Below are 22,673 nucleotides of genomic sequence, written 5' to 3' on the forward strand. Positions count from 1 at the left end.
AGATAGACTCCTGAGAAGCCTGGGATGTTGTCACAAGAGGTGATTATACTGCATTGAAGGAGGTACACTATTGAGCCAGCTGTATTGCTGAGGATAAGGGTGTATTGCTGAGGATATGTCTGTATTGCTGACTGTTGCAAAGCCCAGAGATAGTTGAGTGGTCAGGTCCCGTGTGCCTGTAGAGCAACATACAGCATGTGCCCCTACTGCACCATTATTCCATCCTTACTGACCTCGGGTTGCTTTGGTTAGATATATCATCTGATAAAAGAGAGGTACCATATCTGACTTGGTTAGGATTACTGAGAGTGAAATGGATATGGTTGGTGGATATGGCTATACAGTGTTGTGTCGCTCATGTAATGATACAGCAAGGTTCAAAATTTGCTTCAAACTATATCCAAAATGGATATTGGAATGAAAAGTTAAACCCTGAACTGCTCATTCAGTGTAAAAGCATTAACTAAATGGATTCAAGATAGCAAAGATCAATTTCCTCATCAGTGTTTACTGCAGCGTGTCATTCCATACTGTGCAATTTTACGTTGAAAATGATGGTTTCAGCTTAATGCTCATTCTCCTCCTTTTGGTCATTTTTACTGCTCTCACTTTGCCCCGCAGAAATGGCAGTGGGATTCGTTGTGATGCTAGATTGCCTCAGATAATGCAATGTTCTCAGGCCAAGCACAGGTGTGTGTGTGTCTGTGTGTGTCTGTGTGTGTCTGTGTGTGTCTGTGTGTGTGTGTGTCTGTGTGTGTGTGTGTGTGTGTGTGTCTGTGTGTGTCTGTGTGTGTGTGTGTGTGTGTGTGTGTGTGTGTGTGTGTGTTGTGTGTGTAGTGTGTGTTTGTGTGTGTTGTGTGTGTTGTGTGTTGTGTTGTTGTGTGGGTTTTTTTGTGTGTGTGTGTGTGTGTGTGTCTGTGTGTCTGTGTGTCTGTGTGTGTCTGTGTGTGTCTGTGTGTGTCTGTGTGTGTGGTGTGCGGGCCTGCCTGGCTGCCTCTGAGGGGAATGTCTCTGCCCAGAGATCCAAACTGATCCCCAAAAAAGTCCAACAGCAAGCCCAGACAAGCCCTCGCAGCGTGCTGCCAAACAAACCCTCCAGAGGTCTTGGTGTGATTACTGGACCCCAATACAAATCATTCGCAGCATCCTGACTGAAAATTTATTTCCAGTGATTTCTTAAATTATATGCAAGAAATGAGTGATAATTGGTAAAAGTGTCAATGGAGCAACATGGTCAAAAACCAAAGTTATGATGTTCTCACTAACTTTGCACCGCAGACACACCACAAAGTGGCACAGTGGGTGTAGAGGCTTGGAAAGACGGCAAAGACGCTAACCGATCAACATTGATGCTCAAGCTTCTTTCTGGTTTTACTCTATTGTGCCATTTACTCCTCATGTGGCTTTTTGTTCTCTGGAGTGCACATTATTTTATTCAATAATGTGTTGTAGAAGAGAGGCCGGGAAAAAGCTGTCATTGCTAGTTAGCTGGGTACAGGTATTTGGCTGGAGCGGCCAGACCTATGAACCTGAGTGAGTGAGTGAGTGAGTGAGTGAATGAGAGAGTGGAGTGATCGACTTACAGCACTGGTCAGCCGAATGCCATGTGACCGAGTCATGAAGTTACATCATTGGTCAGCCGGCCAAGTGTTGGAGTTTCCCCACAGGCTGTTGCTCTTTCAAAATGTTTCTATTAGGGTTGCATTAACAGCCTGTAATGTTTCTAACTTAGCACATTTCTCACTCGATTTAGAGACTTTTTTCAAAAGAGCATCTCGCAACAAGTCTTTTTGGACAAACCTTAGCTACCTTCTGCAGAAGAGAGAGACCAGCAGGGGTTAAAGTGAGCCAGAACAGCGTTCCAACACCTTTGATTAATAAGTAAACAAATCTGAGTGTCTAAAATGAGACTGACACAGAGATGAGTAGATACACATACATACACATACTCAGGAGAGAAGCCCCTCCCAGCAGACACAAGTAGATGGTCCTTTTAACTTCATTGTTGCAGAAGAAGCACCACCTCACTTGTAAACATAAAAAGCTCTGTGTTATAAATTCATGAGGTTATTATAAAGATCAGTTCTATGTGTGATTTAAAAAAGAGCAGAGGAACAGAGTTGCTTGTTGACCGGCACAGAGAAATGTGAACAGCCAGGCTACTGCTCGCATGACACAGAGTCGGACTGGTCACTATTTCAAACTTGTTCCACTGTGTGACAACAGAAACAGAAAAACATGTAAATGAGAACAGCTTTATTGGGAAGCCAGCTGTATTAAATTACTGTATATGTGAACACAGAGAGTAGGAGAGACTCCGCAAACACAAAGAGCTGAAACCAGCTGACACTGGGCTGAATGAAAATACAACATGATGATGTCAGTTGTTTACAGTGGCTCCACACAAGTTTTCAACTACATCCTCAATTTTGTACATTGACCATACACCATTTTGGCCTAGTCTTGTTTACCTACACGCACACCTAATCATGTTAGCTTGGATGCTGATGGGACAAAAAGTGAACACAGTTTATTCATGAGCTGTATTTCTACCACAGTCTCATAACCATTTGAAATCTCTTCCTGGAGCAGTTTCTACTTCAACAGATGAGGGTTAAATAATGATGCAATACAGCTAATAAACAACAATAGTCTCCTCCATTTCAGACTCTCTGGCCCCGAGTACTGTGGAGACAATTTATTCTAGTGTTGCAAAGTGTGAAGATTTATTTTGGGCACCCCCGGTTCCAGAGGTAAAAATCCCATTCTGGTTGAATAATAAGTCCAAAAGATGAAAAACTTCTGAAAAAATCTCTGTTTATAAAGTCGAAGGAACAGGACATGTACACGCAAGCAACTCATGTTAAATCCCAAGGTCCATTTCCACAAGTAATGTCCAATCACAGAGCTTTGAAATCTGTTATATATCCTGACAGCAGTGGACGGAAGCTAAACTGACAGCAAGGACAGCTGTGGCTCTTGGGTTTTGTAGTATTTAGAGGAGTCCACCATGCCAAACTCAGGGACAAAACCTGATTTCTTAGAAAAGAAGTATAAATAATGGTAATACAGAATGGGGAAAAACACTTCTGGTATCTCCACTCAAAGTGAAAGATTGCCGGGGACTCACTATGACTCCATGAGCAAATCCACTCATGACTGATCTTACTGAAATTTTGCTCTGTTTTATTTTGAAAAAAGCACAATCTGACGGTTTTTGTTTTGTGTCTGGTCTATTATTAAAAAAATGAATCCTCGCTTATATTAGTGAGGGGGAAAAAAGTTCCTTTGTGATTGTAGAATTATAAATTCCTGGCAGGACTAGACAGCCAGCGGCTTGGAGTCAGCATACAGAGAGCTCCAGCCTAGCCAGCTGCTGAGAGCTGCCATCCCCAGAAACAGAGACCTTGGCAGGGGACGGTGTTGAGACACACTGGGTCCCCTCCTCCAGCCTGGAGCCCTGTGAGTTCTGCTCAGTGGAGGAGGGAAGAGAGCCCAGCCCAACAGGAGGCTTTGCTTGTCAGGCCCTGAGCATGTTGAGTGTGTACTTGTCGGTGTGTGTAAGTTTGTGTGTCACTTTGTCTGCACCGGCGCGTGCAGTGTTGTGCTTATGTGTGCAAGCGCAGCACTGACTCCAGCTGCAGCGAGATTTATAATGTTGCACGCATGTGCGAGTGTGAATGTGGATTTTGTCACCCACTGGGCCTCACACATTCCAAAATAAACGGCTCCCACCGAGGATTACTATCGATCCGTGTGGAGCACTCAACTGCATTTGGAAAAGGAGAGCGTACAACTTCCTCTCTCTCTCTCTCTCTGTTAGCCCGGCCTGTCTTCTGAGGAATGTAATGTGTCTGCAAAAAAGTGTAAGGAGTGATTTGGAAACACAGCCCACTACAATGACAAACCACTGCTAGCTGTCTTTCAGACATGTGAGACAAACTGTGTGTGTGTGTGTGTGTGTGTGTGTGTGTGTGTGTGTGTGTGTGTGTGTGTGTGTGTGTGTGTGTGTGTGTGTGTGTGTGTGTGTGTGTGAGAGAGAGTGTGAGAGAGGAGACAGGGAGACTCTTACACTTCCCTCTCATTTATTTTCCCTCTCTGAAGTAAGTGAAAATCTTTTGCTTGTCAGACTTGAGGGAGAGACGGGGTGAGAAAAAAAGAGACAGTGAAAAGCGGAGAAACACACATGGAGAGACAGAGCGGAGAAAAGAAATAAAGAGGCTGTGTGATTGACAGCCAATACGCCTGCCTGTTTCCTGTCACACACATGATTGCTGACCCACCCCTCTGCCCGGCTGACGCCCCTGGGTAGACAGGCCAAGATGGCAGCCCCATTTAAAGAATGAAGGATCATGAATGGATGGACTCTTCCGAGACCCTTCACTGTCTGTGAGCCGGTGTGCGTGTATATACAGTAAGCGCATATTCTGAGTGCATAAGAGATTGACTGATTCAGAGGTATAGCCCATTGCACCTTGTTGCTTTTGGCCATAATCTCTGCAGTCTATTTGTTTAAGCATGTAAAGTCCAGCTGGGTCCTTCTGACGTAACTGCAACACAAAAGTTTAGTCATTTTAATCAAGTAGTACTTTATTGCTAGGACATCAGTGCCATACACTCAGGAAGTATTTTGTCAGTGCAGCAAACACATACATAGAAACCTAATGAATGACACATAATGAATATATATGGGATATAATGAGTATATCCCATGTTGGACCGTTCCTATCAGATGAATGAGGTTGAGGTTGTTGGTTATTTATTTACAACTTGACTTATTTTGAATTGTTTTTTATCAGTTTCAATAACATACCATTGTACTCATCAAAATAATTGCTGGGATCTGATGTCTGACAGGACAGGGAACACAAGCAATCAGATGATGAGACACATACACAAGTTGACAATGGAGCCAGATGGTCTGAACCACTTTATTTTGAGGTAGAACTGACAGTGAGGGAACCGGTGTGTAATAATCCCTAATTGCACAGAAAACAGTAGGTCAAAGTTGAAGCAGGAAGTGGGTCTGTGAACTTTATTTGCTGTGTACCATAATATCATTGCCCACGAAAATAATGTCCAAAACAAAAATTTCCAGATAGAAACTTGGTGGCCTTCAATTGTAGTATGAGTGGTTCATTCTGCTCATAACAGAAGCTGATTTTTAGCCCAAATTGGCCCAAGTCTGAACTCCAGAACCTATCCAGATCTGGTACATGCAATCACTCAGATCAGGGTCACCTGCTACAAATAAACTTTAAGCACCTTTGGGATCAGTTAGGGCATGGTGATCTGGTTGGAAGTCTTTGGTAATATGTACAAGTGGGTTACTACAGTAAACCTAAGCTAACCCTGTTGCTGCTATAGGAAACTGTGTTCACCCTTTCAAACTAAAGCTGAGCAGTGTCAGACTTGTGCAACACTGGAGTCATCAGCAGGGCAGCAGACCCATTCACGCTAACGGTGAACACACATTAAAGGAGTAACATAACTACCATCAAATGAACTAGATCGCACACACTATTTTTGTTTACATTCACTATACTCGTCATCAAGATTTATTTAGATTTTCACACTCTAAACATACCAGATTACATAAAGAGGCCTGATTTCTTTAAAAATGGGAACATTTTTTGAGTAGATTGACAGCTAAGCCAGTTACAGTTTATCTTGTCACTTGTTGCCCATATAAAATCATATATCTGAACTTAACCATGCTACGTGAACTCTGTCTCGCTCTTTCACGGCAACTGTGTGTTGTCTGAAGTTCCTCCTCAGTCCTCCTGTTGTTTTTTTCTTTCTCATTTTTCCTTCTCTCCTCTCCTGTCCTCTCCTCTTCCACCTTCCCTTTCCTCCTCCTCCTCATCTCCTCTCCTATCATCTCCTCTTCCTCCTTCCCTCTCCTCTCCTCTCCTCCCCTCTTCCTCCTTCCCTCTCCTCTCCTCTCCTCTTCCTCCTTCCCTCTCCTCTCCTCTCCTCTCCTCAGTTGTTTCTGGGACTCAGAGATAGGATCTCCCTCAACAGCAAACTTTGGAAGACATCTTAAAGATCCCCACTGTCACTTCAGCTTAATGCAGCCCTCTGGGCTTGCAGTACAAACTCACACACATACACGTACACACATGCCCCCCACCCCACCTCCTCACACCCCCCCAGTAATAACAGGGGCAGGGAGAAGCAGCCTGGATTTGAGGACTTGTAAACACACTTCATTCTCCTAACAATTCCCTTTGATCTTTATAAAACAAAACAGTTTCCTTGGTGTATTTCGTGCTTCCATCTCTCAACGTGAGCACGCTGCGTTGCACTTTTCCCACTTCGATTTCCCCACCCATAAATAAAATGAGAGCACATTTGGATTTCCTGACTGTGGCTTTCAGTAGGCTGATCACTGCCACGTCTGTCAGATCCATTAATTCATAAGTGTGCAAGCAAGTTCTGCTTAACTGTTTCTTGAGGCAACATGTTTACATCTCAAAGCAGTCCATTTGCATATCCAATCAAATTAAGTTTATTTTTAGCAACATGCCAGGATGGCAGACATGCATTACTTATGTTTTTGAAGCGTTTAAATGGATCAGCACAGTTTCCTTTTACCCCAAACAGCAGTCAGCAAAACTTCCTTCTGCAAAGCCAGGCAGCGCTGCACTGGCTGTTTAACTAAGAACAAGTTCAAGCTTTCCTGTTAAGGGCTCCCACTTCCTGTGTTCACAGAAAAAAAAATCATGTCCTTCAGTTTCTGGATCCCATGGTCCATAATGAACTGATCTCTGTCTCCCATAGGCGGGCCGTTGCTATGGCAACCTGATGACGCTCTGAGAAAGGACGGGAGGGAGAAGAGGGAGGGAGGGGAAGGGAGACGAGGAAGAAGGTAGCTGCACTAAAGATTGAGTATGTTCGATGAGATGACTCACTCCGTTAGAAAAACATGCGTATGCCATCTCTCACATTTTTTTTAAACCTGTGTCTCACACAAGTGATGTAGTTTAGAAATTTGATTTGGAGGTGGGGGGTGGGGGGTGTATGTGGTGGGGAAGAGGCTGCAGGATTTTCACACACAATATAAAGGAATCAGATTTAAAAGCTCCTCGGTCAGAGTCCGACTTCACCACAGACAACATGAAATTATGATTTATGGTCTTGAACAAACAGGTGAGACGGAGCTCAGACTCGATCATGTACAGAGGACACGTCCCCTCCATCCTCCATCTATTACAGCTCCTACACCCTTGCGTGGCTCTCAGCCTCTGCTTCTGCCCTGCTGTTGCCATAGCGACCACCGGGGTAAAGACTCAAAACAACTTACTGACAAAAAAAAAAGAAAAAAAAAGAAATCTACTACCTTTGGATGTTAACTGCTCTAAATGAGCCTCCTCACATGGCTGAAACATCAGCTATCTGTGGCACTGCACAATTATCTCTCAAGAAAGCCTATAGCAGGTAAGTTTGTTTGCTCTGCAAATTTCTGCCTTGATGTAATTTTCAATTATGGTTGTGCTACCTGGAAATGTATGTGCTTCAATTTATAATTTTCCGATACTGAAAACATACTTGCAATTTCTTTGGGATTTAAAAAGAAAATCGTTTTCTCCACTTGCTTAACTGATGATTGTGTTGATATAGTGTTCTTTTGTGTGTTGTGTGTTTGTGTGTGTGTGTGTGTGTGTGTGTGTGTGTGTGTGTGTGTGTGTGTGTGTGTGTGTGTGTGCGAATGGCATATCCCAAAATAGATTTTCCTGAAGCCACTGGGATAAAATTTGTGGTGAATCACATTTTTGGTGATTGTGTGGTTTTTTTCTCAGCGTTTTTAATTTATAATTTATAATAATACATTATTATACACCATACATGCTTACAAGCAAAATTAAAGATGCACTAATGCCAGAAAATTTGCCCTTTTGTGTCAAGCCACTGAGTGAATCGTCTTGTCAAAACCATAGACGATCTTTGGCTGTGCCTTCCGTACACAATAGCATTCTTTCAGTGAACCCAGCTCGCGCTAGGACCCAGGTCGGGCGCCGGGGGAAGTCCTCTGCTGCTGGCGGGGCAAGGCAGAGCACAGAAACACACGCATCCCCGCACACACACACACACACACAAACACACACATACACACACTCACCGAGCTCTTCTCCGACAGAGGAGAGAGAGAGAGAGCGCAGAGAGGGATAAACAGGGAGAGAGAGGGAGAGAGAGAGACTATAGGAACGCAGCGGCTTGTGTGCGTGTGCGTGTGTGTGTGTGTGTGTAGGTACGCTCGCTCGGTGGTAGAAGCGACTGGCGGGGCGGATATGGAGGGGCTCGGGAAAAACGCTGGGAACTGACCGAGCACCAAGACGAAGAGGGAGAGAGAGAGAGAGAGAGAGAGAGAGAGAAGAAGGACGGACGGACAGCACGGAAGGAAGGAAGGAAAGGAGGAGAGGAGGAGAGAGAGAAGTCTGACAGAGGAGAGGAAGAGTGTGAAGAAGGGGCTCGCCTGGAACACAGAAGGATCCTAAGGTGACTTTATGGGGCTTTCATGGCTGTATGCAGGTCTGGCAGAGGTGTGTGTGTGTGTGTGTGTGTGTGTGTGTACGGGGTGTTGACATATGCTGCATGGCTCCTTACTTAAAGGGAATAGTGGAGGTGTGTGTGTGTGTGTGTGTGTGTGTGTGTGTTTGGGGGGGGCGGGGGGGCACATGCGTGTGTGACAGTGTAAGTGTGCCTGTAGCCTATATATACATTGTTGTGTGTGTGTATGTGTGTGTGCTTGTGTGTGAGAGAGAGAGTTTTAAGGGTTGTTTTTCCACAAGCTAAAAAGGGGGCCAAAGTGTGTAAGCGAGCTGGGCTGACCACTGTAAACTGGAGTGAAGGGATCAAAAGGAGTGGATACTTTTTAGGGAACAGCGTGATCCCATTCCAACACACACACACACACACACTTCTCAAGTAGGCTACTTTAAGTTGAGCTAGAGGAAAATGGGGGGATAACACTCCCTTTTAAGAAGGCAGAGTCTCTTTTACCCCCCCCCACCACCACCACCACCACCACCGTGTGTGTGTGTGTGTGTGTGTGTGTGTGTGTGTGTGTGTTCAGGAGTTTTTAGTGCAGCAGGTAACACACATACAGTCATTGCTTGGAGGTTGCAAAAGCAGCACTGAATGAATTTTCTGTTTTCCCAAAGCTTGGCTGACACTGAATGAGGCTGGATAAGTAGTAGCAGCTTCTATATGTGTGTGAGAGTGCGTGTGTGCGCGCGCATGTGTGTGTGTGCCATAGACGGCAAACAGGTTGAGAGAGGCAGATCTGATCAGACGCACAGCAACAGAGGAGAGAGCGTGGCACAGGCTGAGCAGCAGCACATTGGATTACACACAGACGAATACACACACACGCACGCACACACACACACACACACACGCAGGCGAGCTCCGTGGCCAGGAGAACAGCTGGGAGAAATGTGTGTGTGTCAGTGCCTGTGAGCGTTTCACTTAATGCATGCGTCTGTCTTTGCACGTGCAGGACTGTTTGCTTTTGTATTATCTTTTGCTACTGTGTGTGTGTGTGTGTGTGTGTGTGTGTGTGTGTGTGTGTAAGGCTGTGTAAATATGTATGTGCAGGGGAAGAATGTTCTGTCGTCTCTTCAGACAGACGGCGTGTGTGTCTACCTCCATCTCCCCCTGGTCTGGAGACAGGAGGTGGAGGATGGGGAGTGTGTGTGTGTGTGTGTGTGTGTGTGTGTGTGTGTGTGTGGAGGGAGGTAAAGCGATCAGATGACCGAGAATAAGGCAGATGAGAAGATTAATCCAGTAGTGAGAGATAAAACGGAGACGAAGGGAAGGGAAGGGAAAAGGATGATGGAGATTTTAGGACAGGAGGAGGAGGAGGAGAAATGGAAAGAAAGCAGAGGAGATGGAGTGAAGGAGACGGAGGCTGACATGCTCTCTCCAGGAGTGCTCAGAGTGCTGCTCATTCATAATTCACCTCCATGGCAAACGTTCATTCACATATTGACCCCCCATGGCTGCGCTCAATGGAGTTCTCGCCCCTCCACCTCTCCCTGTCTCTCAATGGACACCCCTGTGGCGCGACGTTCAGTTAGCCCGCTTCTTTTTCACTTGGGAGACAGTTGAGGCTCTCGCAGAAAGCCCACACTGTTTTTGTCTGTTATGGCTCCTTTGACAACAGAAGTTTTTCAATAGGACGCTCTGACGAAAAAAATTGAATTGTGTAAATTGAATATTGAATTCAGGCTCCACCCCAGACACAGATAATTGGTAAGGATGACTAGGGCTCTCAGTACAACTGTTGTTAGTCTCATTCCCTCAACACAGCTCAAACAGTCCATAATGGATCTATAATTCATGCGTGAATGAGTTGAACAGTCTGGGTTTTGAATAAAAGCATCAGACAGTTTTCTTCATGATTTATTCCAGATAAATACTCAAAAATGGCCATTTAAATATTTCTCATTGTATTAGCCGTGCCTGGAGCTACACTATAACCTACTGCTGCGCTGTGGTCAGCTGTGGCCCATGAGCCATATGGCACCGTGTCGAAAATGCACAGTCAGAAAAAAAGTGTACTGCAGAGGTAGCACAGAACATTTAGTACTAAAAGGTAAACACTAAGAAGTGCAGCTTATCAGCAAAAGTGGTAAAAAAATAGCCCCACAACTTTAGTTTTACAGGTATGATGGACTTGTAGTGTGTTTACTCAGCGAGAAGAGGACACCGACAGTACATTGTTGACATTGTGTGCTTGAATGTCACCACTAAAATCTTCATGACCTTTTGTTGTACGCTCACACAGTACATTAAGTACATGTTCTCCAGAGACGCAGTAATGTAAAGACATTCACAGCAAGAGTGAGACACTCACTACAGTAAATCATGGTGCTGCAACTTCCATTGTGAAGGGTTTGATTCCCACAAGCAGACTAAAAATAGTTAAACTAATTAAAGGCATCGTTCACACCCACCCCAAAAAAAAAAGATTAAAGCAACCTCAGTCATTAACTGTTCATCTGGCTCAGTGAAAACTTGACTAAAGATTGCATGAAAATAACACACAGGAAATAACCTTGTACTTCCATCTCATCTCATCTCTGCCTTTTTCTAAACTATCATTAACACAAAAACAGCTCACAAAAGAGTACTGCGAAGAGCTAATGCTAATGCCTGTGGAAGGCACTATTAGGCTACTTTTCATTAGTCTTTCCTTCGTTAGCTGCGCTTATTTGTCTGCTTGTGTCGTAAGAAGGTGATCAGTGAGGAAGTGCAAAATTTTTTATTGTCCTTGAAAAAGTAGCAAAACACACACATATGGTGGGAACACGTTTATACATAAGTTACTCACCTGTTGCCCAACAAAAACTTCCACCACATCTGTTCAGAGTGACTAGTTGGAGAAATGTGAGATTCTTAAGAGCTCAATAAGTAATAGCCCGGACAAAAATGCTCAATATCTGTAATCAGTTCCTACTGAAATGAATCCATTGTAGCCTTAAATACAATGTCATGAAACATCATCAAACCCACAGCCAGTGTGGTCGATAGGATATCAGCCTGTTAATGAGCCTGAATTTCATTTTGTGTTACATAAACTATTCAACTTGACATTGTATTACTCTTAACACTTAAGAAGAATTATTGCAGTTTACATTGCACAACCAATCAGTTGTGAGTGGTCTTTCTGTCCTCAGTTAACACTGAAGCTGTGGTAGCGGTTGTTGGTAGTAAACTTTTTCATGATAAAGAAATATGCTGGTTTAAGAGTTAGTATTTCTTTGACTTACATCAATCTGTACCTCTGCATCCGTCTCATCACTTGTCACCATTTTTATGTCACTATTTTTCATGGATGTAGCAAGGTAGCTAGCTAGCTATGTAGCAAGACAACTTGCTCACTATCTTGACTACAAGCTCTGACCAGGCTCTTCAACTGGCTGAGATACCAGTCAGTGGGCACAACACCAGATTTGAATCGTCAATAGCAGTCATATGGCTGTAAATGCTGGCAGATTAGTTCACTAGTGGTAGCGCTTGCTTGACTACTTCACATGACCTTTGCCTTGTAGGCCACGGCATTATGTGTCTTAACCACAAGGCCACGGGACTTCCCCCCAAAAATGTTTTTTATTCACTGAAATGTATCCAAAAAGCCTTTGCAGCATAACCCAGTGTAATTTAGAAATTACACTGTGGGTTCAAAAGTCTTGTATTTAACTCCTTAATGTACAGTTTTTTATTCACACCTAACAGCACCCTCAAATGCTGAAATGTCTTCTCAGATGATGCTCTAAACTCAGATATGAACTGTGTTGACTTTCAAAACACTGACAGTGAGCTGGGAACAAATTTTAGGATTATGCACAATAACAAACAGAGTGTATCTTCAATGCTTTTGCTTCACTGTTCACTTTGGTTTACTTGGTATTGAGAGTATTTTGTCATAATTAGCATATGAATTCTTGAGTCATGGCCAAAATTTTTTTTTAAAGTCACAGTGACCTTGACCTTTGACCTTTGACCACTGAAATCTAATCACTTCATCCTGTGCCGGATGAGATGAAATTCCCTCCAGGCTTTCCTGATCAATCGCGCTGCCAAGACTGGGACGGACCTGAGGTCACTCTGACCTTGACCTTTGACCTTTGACTACCAAAATGTACTCAGTTCATCCTTGAGTCCAAGTGAACCTTTATACCAAATCTGAGGAAATTCCCTTAAGGCGTCCCTGAGATATCGCGTTCACGAGAATGGGACAGATGAACTGCTGTTGCTATGTTCTGTTAATTAGAACTAAGAAGAAGAAGAGTGATGTGTTTAGTTGTCATTCATTTTTTTTCACTGACATGATTCGGTAATGACTTAGTTTGCAGTGAATTATTTAATTTCTGCCTGTTTTGGTAGGTGAACTGTGCCTTTCATGTGCTGCGTAATGTGTTAAAACTGCTGGAGAGTTAAAAGCAGGTTTTAAAATTGCAGTGGAAACACAGCCGGCCTAAGTGGCCAAGATGGCTTAGAAGAATAATGCTCCTCTGTATCCCCCAGGTTATAATTGTCTTCAATAGGCCTCCTGCTGATTTGAAATGGACTCATTGTCCACAGTGCTGGGCACCTCAGCTCAATTAGCCTCCGTCTACTTAGTCGTGCTGAGCTATTGCTGGTCGCATCCTCACACAGTGGCACACAAGTGCATGCGCATAAATAGACACCGACATATACAGAGCAGTGCTCACACACACATATGTGCATCAGGCATTGAAAGACGTCAGTGGGTGTAAAAATAGAACTTATAAATGGGGGAAAAAGTGTTTTATGTTTACAAGGGCTGATGTCATGTTTGGTTTAGATCCATAGCTGACGAACTGGAGGGCAGCTGTGGCGAATATCAGCCTGCTCAGCTTTGGCTCGGTGATCTGATGGTTTTTTTTTGTGCTTTTAAAGGAGCAGAGTTCAAGGAGTTGCAGTTTGTATGTGTGTCTCTGTCTTCGTGTTTGTGTGTATGTGGTGTTTGCAGTGGTGGAGGCATGCACACGGTGACGCTGCTCTGGTTGCCAAGCAACACAGGAACGTGGGTGGAAGGATTTCCTGTCCTTAGGAAGCTTTGTTTATAAGTGGGGGTAGAGTGAGTGTGTATGTGTGTGTGTGTGTGTGTGTGTGTGCATGTGTGTGCGTGTCTGTGTGTGTCTGTGTCTGTGTGTCTGTGTGTGTGGATTTCAGTGTGCGTTTCAGGAGTATGCTTGAGTGCTTGTGTGTTTTTAATGTGTTCTATGCCTCAAGTAAAAGTGCTACAGAAAAGTCACTTAAGATGAACACACGTACACACACACACATTGTGTGTACACTGTACACACAAACACACACAGACACACAGAGAAAAGACAAAAAAGGCCCTTTCTAGTCTGTTGAGTTGGATTTGCGTTGCATAACTCCTCTAGCCGGGTCTGTTCACAGCGCTCTGTCTCCTCCTCTTCTACCCAAACACTCTCAGCCATGTCACACTAACGCCAGGCCGCCACACTCACGCCAGGCCGCCTCCCACTAATGATGTCATAAGCATGCCTCATTTTATGTCTCCTCTCACACATGAGATTGCAATTATGTGTTCTTGCCCTGCATGTGATCACACACACACACACACACACACACACACACACACACACACACACACACACAAAAACACACACAGCATGTCTGTCCTGCAGGCGTTGGACACCATGATTACGTAATTGACATTGAGTGAATGGGATGACGTCAGCTTGGCTCTCTCTGACTCTCCTGTCTTTCTGGCTAGCTACAGTGATGTCATAAGTGGATGCAGCCATACACGGTGTGTGTGTGTGTGTGTGTGTGTGTGTGTGTGTGTTTGTGTGTGTGTGTGTGTGTGTGTGTGTGTGTGTGTGTGTGTGTGTTGGCATGCATAATCGTGTGTGGAGACAAAAATGACCTCAGGAACCATCTGATTTATATAATGTGTTTCCTCCTCCCCTCTTTTCCCTTATTCCTTTCCCTTAAACTGGAAAGAGTTCTAATAGATACTTTATTGTTCTGTGTGTTGTTCTTAGCAACACGAGGCACTTAAAAATGCTACTGCAACACACACACACACACACACACACTCGCACACACACACACACACACTCGCACACACACACACACACACTCGCACACACACACACACACACACACACACACTGTTGCAGCCTGTTGCAGCCCCTGGAGAGTGGCTTCATTTGAAATGGATACCCCAGTGTCTCGCAACTGGTAACTCCATCTCCTTGTTGCCCTCCGTCTGCGACTGTCTGACCTTTGTTGATTCGCATCCCGAGAAGCTGCAACACTCACAGGCAGTGAATGAAAGGATAAAGAGATGATGCTGGGTCGTCTCCACAGATACTGTACGTGCCAGTTCTTATTTTAGCAAAAGAAAACAGCGTCATGGAGAAAGAGGAGTGATTTTTGGTGCTTGGCCTTCTTCAGCTCTCGACAAAAATATCTGTTTTTAGCTCCCCGTTTGAGCTACGGGATTTTAAGCACAGAGGAAAAGAGCTCTATTTGTGTCTTGGGTTGAATAGGCCGCCTGTTGTGTTCTCCAAGCGTTGTGGTTGAAGCTCTGAACATCAGCCATCAGGCAGCTTTGGATTGGAGAGCTGGGAGCTTTTAACAGACACGAATACGCACACAAAGACGCACAAACACATTTTGTCTTTTCTGCCGTCCTCTCCCACTTTTCCTCTCTCTAACCTCAAACCTCAAACCGAAGGGAAATCACACCACACAGTGACTTAAAAGTTTATGAACTGAGTAGCAACACACACACATACACATACACACATACACATACACACACACACATACACACACACACACACACACACACACACAAATGCTTTAAATACACACACTTGCACACGCACAAAAAATATGCAGATTTTCAGAATAAACTGATTAGCATTAGCTCCGCCCCTGCTAAGGCCACAAACTCTCTACTGTACATTCCACTAACCACATAAGAGCTTAACACCAAACAGGATGATTTGATACCACTGCACAAACACACACACACGCACACAGCCTTAAATACACAAACATAAAACCCACACACACACTTCATACTGTAGCAGCACAAGTAAATCATATCAGCTGTCCTAATGATGTTGGAATTTCACTTAGCGAGTTCGACAGATACACAACAGTAATTATATACATATGCACACACATGTACACATGCACACGCTCACCTCCCCACCCCCCCCCCCCAATCCCCCTAGAAGTCTTAGGGCCTTAGTCAGCGTCTGTGTGTCCATGCGTGGGCCTGTTCCCTGGCAGTGTAAGGGGAAAAAATACCTTCCCATATGATGTAAACACCAAAGTCCCTGTGAGTGAGTGTGAGTGTGAGTGTGAGTGTGTGTGTGTGTGTGTGTGAGTGTGTGTGTGTGTGTGTGTGTGTGTGTGTGTGTGCGTGCTTGTAAGCTTGTGTGTGTGTGTGTGCGTGTGTGTGCGTGTGTGTGTGTGTGTGTGTGTGACTGGCATTCTCTTAGATAGGGTTCGCTCTCTGTGACAGTTTTCCAAATTATTCCACAACACTGTGCAGTTTCTTTTTAAAGATAAGTTTCTCTGCCATCTCTGCTTTGTTCCACTGCACACAGTGGAAAGAGACGGAGGAGACGGAGGGGCTGACATGTGACATCACTGACTAAAACAAGGCAGCGAGGTAAAAAAAAAACAGAGGCCACTGCTTTTAACTCGATTTTTAAAAAATCTCTTTCATCGATTTTATGATGGTTTTAGTGAATGCAGTTTATTTTGAGTAATGCCAAACAAGTGAACTTCATTATTTTTTACTGTGTGAGAGAAAATATGATCATTGAATCTTCAGGTGGCCCCTTTATTTTTTTCAGTTTAATATGATACATGACTCACACATTGAATGTGTATGTGTCTGCCTGTGTGTGTGTGCACATGGGAGAGAATGTCAACTCACTCACTAAGGCTAATATACAGTTTATCCTTTACATTACAACAATTAAACCTGTTAATATAGATCAGGGATCAATATGCTTGAATACAACATCACATTATTACAGCTACACTGTATGATTATAGATTTTATGGCTGCAAACGTTCATTTAAAGGTGTGCTTCCATAAAGTTTAAGACTGATTAAAAACAACAGACAAAATCTGTGCAGCAGAAGAAAAGATACCCCGATTTTTTATCTTTAGTATGGATCAAAAACTCATCTCAACTGGGTCTTCTCCTTTTGACCGTCCCTTTTCACTTCAGTGTTAATTTTAGTTTCTTCACATCCTCTGTCCCATTTCCTTTCAACGTATGATACAGATCTGTTGCAGGCGGTATTTACCGGTGTAGCTGGTAAGACAACTAAAAGTGGTCCATAATTCAGCTCCTACAGAACCCCAAGTTTCCTCCCCAGCTCACTGTTTTCAAACACCACTGTACTGCACAAAGGGATAGAGGTAGAGAGGACAGCAGCCTTGTTGCTGTGATAACCTATAAAGAATTCAGTACACAGATGGGCTGAGCTACCTGCAGTCCTGATGAAACACAGTTTTTCTAGGTTGTAGTCAATGTCACTTTCCTGTTACTGTACTCTGTGCTTGGTAATGCTGTCTGCAGGGGGGCTGCTGTACAGCAGTATGGCAAGCCTCAAGGGACAATTCTGGCATATACAGAATGAGGAAGAAGGTCCAAACGGGGAGTCTTTAGAAGAACGAATGTGACTTGACGTGGCAGGAGTTTGCTTTTAGTGTTAAATGTGTTTCTGCTGCCACAACTGACAAGAGTCTACCTGTGCATTCATCATGTGCGCTTCACCTAGCTTGTAAGACATTTTCACAAAGAAAAAGGTAATATGTACAACCTTAAACCTAAGTGTACGCATTCCTCTTTAGCCCAACAGTAGCTGCACACTTACAAGCCCGCGTGCCGCTAACTGTACCATTTGGTTTCACTGCAGCGTGCTAACAATGGTGCAAGATTTATTGAGGTCTATTGAGGTCTATAATGAAGCAACAGCACATTCAACACATTTCTTTACAAACAGGTGCAAAACAATCATCTACTGTCAACATAGCCATCATACATACATTCAGATCTGGTCAGGGGCACGCAGGAGATCACACTGGAAATTATGTGTGCTGTGTATTTGTTGCTAGGCAACTCTGTCACAATACCCCTGTGACCTTCCGACCCTGCCAAGTCTGGTGTTACTGTCCCCGTCTCACACTTCCATGTGTGTGTGTGTGTGTGTGTGTGTGTGTGTGTGTGTTATCTGAGACGATGGTGCGACTGCCGCATAGCAACTGAGAACAGCTGTGATTTCACAGCGGTTTGGACAAATGTGTGTGTGTGTGCGTGCGTTGTTGTCCGCGTGAAGCCACCGTCACTGTTCATCTAGATGCACGCATCCACAACAACATAATATGGCATGCTGTCACTTCCACAGTGTGATAGCAGCATAGACTCAATCAGCCAAAATCCCCCCCCCCCCCCACCACCACCCACAAACCACACACACACACACACATACAGACAGAGACACACACACTCAAGTCTGTTGTCAAATCGCAGCCGAAAATACAGAGCAGAGGGAGCGACGGAGCAGTCATTTCCCTGAAGATCCATTCATGTAAAATACTGTTATTCAAACCTCTCTCCCCCCTATTCAACAGTCTTATTCATCTCTCTCTTGACTGCAAAACCAAACACGCCTTGTCTTCTGCTTCCCGGCAAGAGCCTTTGTGCCTGGGCACACGCGAGCGGGTGCTTGTGTATGGGTTTTCTCCGCTCCTCTCCTTAAGAGGAATGTCCTTGGCCTGTCCGACCCGCTTGCTCCCACCGAGCCCTCCGTCAAACACCTGGGGCGGGCTCTCCCGCGCTGCTCCAGCCAATCGGGAGCCCAGGCAGTTAATGACATCAGTTAGCGGAGGATCTTTAGGGCCGGCCCCTCGAGGTGATTCGTCGGAGAGAGAGTGCTCTTATTGTTATGATGATTAAGTGTTATATGAAGGGCTATCAGAGGAGAGCCCCTTAATGAAAGTGGAGCACAGAGAGCAGAGGCAGCGGTGGCGGCAGATTGAGCTGGAAGTAGAGTAAGAATGGAGCGAGAGAGGGAGGAATAAAGGGGGAGTTTAAGGTGGGAAGAGAGAGGAGAGATGGTGAGAGGAAGAGGGAGCGCGGGGCTGAATATTCAGCAGCTGTGTCCAGACTTGCTGACTCCGGTGTTCATGCTCTGAATGTACCATGAGACGTAGAGAGAGTGCACAGGAAGCTGCTGTAAAAGAGCAAGAAAAAGGGGAAGAGATGTATATGTAAATGCGTACAAATGCGCATGGTTTCGTCTTCCCGTATTCAGCTTTCATGTGTTTATCTGTGCAGGAATGCAAGCTTGTGTGTGTGTGTGTGTGTGTGTGTGTGTGTGCGTGTGTGCGTGTGTGCAAGTGTGAACAGTGGAGTTTCCCTTGCTGTTTGGTAAAAGAGTGGAACGCCCTGCCTCAGAGGAAAATTCCATCCTCAGCTGCTCCTACGCTGTTGTAAATCATTAGGCTGGGATGTCCAACGCATTCTGTTATTTTGTGAATAAGCAGTTGTCATTTGCCTTTTTTTTTCTTTTTTTTGTTGGTTGTATCCACACTCCCTCAGCCTCTCTCGTCATCTTTACTTAGTGTTTTCCTACACTTCCCTGAATGCCTCTTGACACTCCAGCTCCCCTCTCTTCCCCTACCTGAGAATGTGATTTTCAGCTGCTGGTGTAACATATCTGTGCAGCGACTTATGGCAAAAATGGAATTTCTTTTCCAGTCAAGAAAAAAGTGACTTGCCCCCCCCCCATCAAATGCATCACATCTTGTGACTGCACTGCATTGTGGTCTATACCATGTTCATTTCACTTTTCCCTTCCTCCTTTGTAACAGCTGATTAGAACTGTTATTACGTTGTCCAAAAGCAAGATTTGACCAGATTTCTTTCAGCTGTTAAAGTGTGTAAAGCGTGTATTTTTCATCTGAGTAGCTTCCAGCAAACCTAAAAATATTTCATTAGTATGGGTTCCACTGGAGAGTTGTCGTGTCTGATACTGTTTCACAGGTTTTTCCGCCCGTACAAGAATACGATTATGGGGAAACACTAGAGAACAAAGTTTTTATTTGCCCGTCTAGTTGATGGTTTTTCTCCATGCTGTGGTATTTCTCAGGAGCAGTGACTGAAATTAACTTTGTGCCTCACCTGCCAATAGCTGTTAAACTAAAAGTGTGAACCCGCCAGGAATTATATTTGTGGCTGCAACTATGACTGCTACTAGTACATAAGTAATTTTTTAGGTAGAAATATGTTTACCTACTTGTTTTCAGAGCTTTTTCAAGTATAGTAAGTAATGTAGGAGAGAAACTTTATTGCTAAGACAGTGGAAGAGGGATAGTGTATCAGCCAGTGACTCTCAATGAACAGATCTTATCAGTGGCTGGCAGATTACAGAATATGACTGGTTAGAGACACGCACCCTTTAGAGACAGCTATGAATAGGGTAAACCTAAGGCTTTCCACACATGATCAGTGGCCTGAGCTGCACTCAACACACTCATTGCTAAGTCGCAGCTCAGCTCAGCTGAAAGCTTATTCATTATGTATACAAGAACTGTTAAATTCATGCCAAGAAAAGCCAAAACACACCTACATTTACTGTAAATTGGTCACATTCAGAGCAAATTTGTATGAGACCATTCTGTTCAAGCTGCAGGGATGCCAACACTAATAATCGTAACAAAAGATAGCTGCCATGATAACTGTCCAGGGTTGTAAACTTTTCCTCAGAGCCTTATAGACCTCTGTGCAGTGTTTCAGTGTCTTTTGTGCCTTTTAACTCGTAGATTTATCACTCAAACTCCACTTCCTGGATGGCAATTCTGACCGGTACCTGCATCGACACATCGCGCCACTTCTGTGAGGTCCTGCCTCAGTACAAAAATACTTCTTTATGCTTAAGCTTCTGTCAGTCAGCTGTAATCAGATTGTACATCATACACAGGTCAGCAACCACCAGGGTTGAAATTCTAATAACAGTTGAGTGCAGCAATGAGGTGTAAAATCTGAACAAAGGTAGTGCTGCTGCAAGATTTGTCTTTTTTGGCGTTTTTTTTTCTTTCTTGGAAACAATGGCTCAAATCCATTCTGCTCACAATCATGTGTGGAAGGGATTCGGCTATGTTTAGATCAACAATAACACTGAGGGAAACAATGCAGCATCCTCATTCATTTCAATGAGACGCTTGTGTTGATGCAGGACCAACAAACAAACCTGAGGTTTGACAAAAAAAAATGCACAGTTGTACCTGGCACTATTTTTTTCCTCAACACAGTACAACATCATCTGGCAACGCACTGCGTTGGCCAATCAAATACACGGTCCAATTTAGTAAAGTCCAGACTCGTACGCTGGGAACACACTGCCTGCGTTGCATCTGCATAACGGTTCCATTTCTGACCTGCTGCGGCTCGCACGTGTGTGGTCACTGTCTGCCGCGTTGCTGCTAACTGCCAACTCGTCTTTCCACATATAGTTTGCAGGCTACTCGAATGTTGGGTTTCTTTTCATTATAAAATCATTTCTGATTTAGTTTTGACAGAAAATAAATGTCATTAAAATGACGCTGTCTCCACATGCAGCTGCTAAAATTGTTTTTAAAAAGTGATGTGGAGGTCATGCAGGAAGTCTGTCCGCGCCTACCCATTAGCATGAGCGCCAAAATGAAAACCAAGACCTTCCACAGCCGCCACACAGCCAGCGTGTTCCTGGCCATAGTTTCATGAGCCATGACCTTAATGGTTCCACTACTCCTGGATCATATCTCTTGGTCACAGTGGTACCTGTGGCATCACACCCACCACCACTCAGCTCCTTTGTTGTTTTAAAGGCCTGCTGGAGGGTTAGCCTGTCTTTGAGTGGCCATGTTGGTTGCGTTTAGGGTTAATGTTAGTGAGTGTGCCTTTTAAGTGAGTCTGCAACAGATGGACCCTTCTCAGTTTATCCAACAAACGCTACTATCATTGGCATTCATTTGGCACCGGGCAGATGGAAACTTCAGACTTTGCTCCAGAGTTGATGTGAGAGAGGAAGCTGTAAGACAAACTGAAAGTATACAGCAGGAGGTTTGAAGTATCCTCATGAAGTAATGCGGAGAAAGATACAGGGATAGACAATTGTTGCATGGGAGTTCAGGCAAAGCTTGATCGTGTTATACTGTAATAAAAGGCTGAAGAGGCAGAGGCAGATAAAGCATCATTTGCCCCCCACTTTCCTCTAGAAACCTCAAGCTAACAAGGACGCTTCACCACATATTTTGCGCTGGCAAAGAGGATGCCAGCCCCCCCCCTTTTTTCTCCCACACATCACCCCTGGCTAAAGGAATGTAGCGGAAAACGAGGGACTCGAGATAGAAGATCAGAGGCCTTAATATGAACCACATTGTGTGTTGTTCTCCTGTTTCCCATCTCCTGTGTTCTCCGCATCAGGAGTGAAATAGCCTTTGATGAATATCTACAAAGAGATTTGAGATTTATGAAGCGCTGCAATTTAGCCAGGTATGTTATCTTAAGCCTGGTAATTTGGGAATTCAATTCACTCATAGGGGGAGCCAGGGGAGTCACAGTGTTTATCAGGCAGGTCTGTACATTGAAATAGAGGGTCTGGGGGCTATCTAATCAATGCTTGACAACATCTTGAGACTAGAGTTATCATATCTCTCATCCTCACTCTTTTCTTCATGGTCCTTTTCTCTCTACACCGTGCACATATGAGTGTGTGAGTGTACTGTAACCATGGATCAGGCCCTGTCTTTCCCCTGAGTTACACATCTAATCACAGCACCATCATCCCTCATCCCTAATTCTGTTGGCAGGGCCTGTCAAACAGCATACGCTGAAATACCGGGTGACTTTGAAATGCTGCTAATGACCCTAGGATATAACTACCCTCTTTCTTTTACTCCCCCTCACTCTTTCTTTCTTGTCCACTCCTGTCAGTTGCACTCGCGGTCACCCTCTTTCTGTTTCACTGCTGTTCTGTGGATCCGCTGATTAGAAAATGCGAGGGAGAGGGTGTGAGAGATGCAAGGAATCACACCATTTACTTTATAGAGAGGCAAAGTCATTAAGGGTTAACGTGAACTT

At 44.3% G+C, this 22,673-nt stretch overlaps 1 protein-coding gene across 1 annotated transcript in view; it reads left to right on the forward strand.

Moving 5' to 3' along the window:
- The first annotated feature begins 8,440 nt into the window (after window positions 1–8,440).
- foxn3 (forkhead box N3) overlaps window positions 8,441–22,673 on the forward strand; it is a 57,831-nt gene continuing 43,598 nt past the window's right edge. The window contains exon 1 of the mRNA XM_022737866.1: window positions 8,441–8,499. The gene's annotated coding sequence lies outside the window, so the exon portion shown is untranslated. The remainder of the gene's footprint in view (window positions 8,500–22,673) is intronic.

Source organism: Seriola dumerili, unplaced genomic scaffold (genome assembly GCF_002260705.1).
Source record: "Seriola dumerili isolate Sdu_G_001 unplaced genomic scaffold, Sdu_1.0 BDQW01000025.1, whole genome shotgun sequence".
In the NCBI taxonomy this organism is placed as follows: domain Eukaryota; kingdom Metazoa; phylum Chordata; class Actinopteri; order Carangiformes; family Carangidae; genus Seriola; species Seriola dumerili.